The sequence below is a fragment of the Macaca fascicularis genome, chromosome 8 (genome assembly GCF_037993035.2).
Source record: "Macaca fascicularis isolate 582-1 chromosome 8, T2T-MFA8v1.1".
NCBI classification, from domain to species: Eukaryota; Metazoa; Chordata; class Mammalia; order Primates; family Cercopithecidae; genus Macaca; species Macaca fascicularis.
This window is the reverse complement of record NC_088382.1, coordinates 24523414-24525780: the sequence shown is the minus strand read 5'-3', so window position 1 is coordinate 24525780 and position 2367 is coordinate 24523414. Positions and strand designations below refer to the sequence as shown.

At 45.3% G+C, this 2367-nt stretch overlaps 1 pseudogene; it reads right to left on the bottom strand.

The window, feature by feature from the left end:
• Positions 1 to 233: 233 nt before the first annotated feature.
• LOC102135868 (ferritin heavy chain pseudogene) lies at positions 234 to 1139 on the bottom strand (annotated as a pseudogene).
• Positions 1140 to 2367: the final 1228 nt, after the last annotated feature.

Genomic DNA, 2367 nt, shown 5'->3' with positions numbered 1-2367 from the left:
ACAGTTCTTGAATGGCAGAATTGGAACCATAGTCAACAACTTTTAACTTCTATTCTCATGTCTCTGTGTAATAGAACTACGGTCCTGGAGAATTTTCTTGTTTCCTCTCAGATCTTAGACCCCTGGGCCAGCAGTGGTTGCACTGCCTGTACTTAATGTCAGACCCATGGCTGAAGCATATTTGCAGGTGGCCTTTGGTTTTTTTTTTTTTTTTTTTTTTTTTTTTTTTTGGGTACCAAATGTCTTTATTTGAAGGAATGGTACAAATCAAAGAACTTAAGTGGATGTTTTGGTACAACTTATAGAAAAGGTAAAGGAAACCCCAACATGCATGCACTGCCTTGGTGACCAGGGAAGTCACCCCATGGCTATAGGGAAATTAGCCTGAGGCTTAGCTTTCATTATCACTGTCTCCCAGGGTGTGCTTGTCAGATACTCTGCCAAGCCAGATTCAGGTGCTCCCATCTTGCACAAGTTGGTTACGTGGTCACCCAATTCTTTGATGGCTTTCACCTGCTCATTCAGGTAATGTGTCTCAATGAAGTCACACAAATGGGGGTCATTTTTGTCAGTGGCCAGTTTGTGCAGTTCCAGTAGTGCCTGATTCACATTTTTTTCCAAATGTAAAGCACACTCCATTGCATTCAGCCCGCTCTCCCAGTCGTCATAGTCTGGTTTCTTAATATCCTGAAGGAAGATTCGGCCACCTCGTTGGTTCTGCAGCTTCATCAGTTTCTCGGCATGTTCCCTTTCCTCATGAGATTGGTGAAGAAAGTATTTGGCAAAGTTCTTCAAAGCCACATCATCGCGGTCAAAGTAGTAAGACATGGACAGGTAAACGTAGGAAGCGTAGAGCTCCAGGTTGATCTGGCGGTTGATGGCGGCCTCTGAGTCCTGGTGGTAGTTCTGGCGCACCTGCGAGGTGGACGCGGTCGTCATGGCGGAGGCTAAGGACAGGCGGCAGCGGCGGTGGCTGCGCGGCGCTGGAGCGGCGGCGGGGGCCTTGGGGCGGTCCGAGGACGCGGTGAAGAGGAGACGGAAGGCTGGCTATGGGCGGCCGGCCGGGATGGGGGACGAGCGCCGGGTTCCGTCCAAGCACTGTTGAAGCAGGAAACCCCGACGACTCTCGGCGAAGAACCTGGTTTTTATGACTAGTTCCCAGAATGCTGGGCAAACTGAGTATGGAGTAGAGTAATGGTTATGGGAAAATATTCTGGAGCCAGACTGCCTGGGTTCAAATCCTATTACTGCCACCTACTAGCTATGTGTCCTTGGGCGAGTGATTGAGCTTGCCTGTACTTAAGTTTCGTCTTCTGTTAAGTGGGTAGAGTAAGCAGACATCCTCAGCATTTTGGTTAACACTTGTTTTCTTAGTATAATTGTTAATGGTATTCCCTTATCCTCTCAAAAATGTATTGTTTTGGATGAAACATCATACGGTCACTCTAAATACAGGGTGAGAAGTGTACGTTCTGAGGTTATAAAAATTAAATATGTGAAAACTCTTAGATTAGTGTTTGTTAATATATGTATAGGCATCTATTTATTATTAATGATACATTGGATATTGCATTAATTTTCCTAAGGCAATCATAGCAAATTAGTATTAATTAGGTTGGTGCAAAAAAAAATTTAATGGCAAAAACTGTAATTACTTTTGGACCAACGTAATACAAACTAGAAGGCTTAAAACAACAGGAATGTATTCTCTTACAGTCTGGAGGCTACAAGATGGAATGAAGGTGTCAGCAAGGTTGCACTCCCTACAAAGACTCTACAGAAGGGTCTTCTAGCTTCTGCTGGCAGCTGCTGACCCCTGGCAATCCTTGGTTTGTGATAGCATCACTTTAATCTCAGCCCCTGCCTTCACTTGGCTTTTTACCCTGTGTGTGTCTGTCTAAATGTTCCTCTCCTTATAAGGACACCAGTCATGGGATTAGCGGTTTATCCTAATCCAGGATGACATCATTTTAAGTTGATTACCTCTCAAAGACGTTATTTATATATATATATATATATTTTTTTTTTTTTTGAGACGGAATCTTGCTCTGTAGCCGGGCTAGAGTGCAGTGGCGCGATCTTGGCTCACTGCAACCTCCGACTCCCTGGTTCAGGCGATTCTCCTGCCTCAGCCTCCCGAGTAGCTGGGATTACAGGCATGCACCACCATGCCCAGCTAATTTTTGTACTTTTAGTAGAGACAGGGTTTCACCGTGTTGGTCAGGATGGTCTCAATTTCCTGACCTTGTAATCTGCCCAGCTCGGCCTCCCAAAGTGCTGGGATTACAGGCACGAGCCACCGCGCCCGGCCAACCTTATTTCTAAATAAGGCACATTTACAGGTTCTAAGTGGACACGAATTTTTAG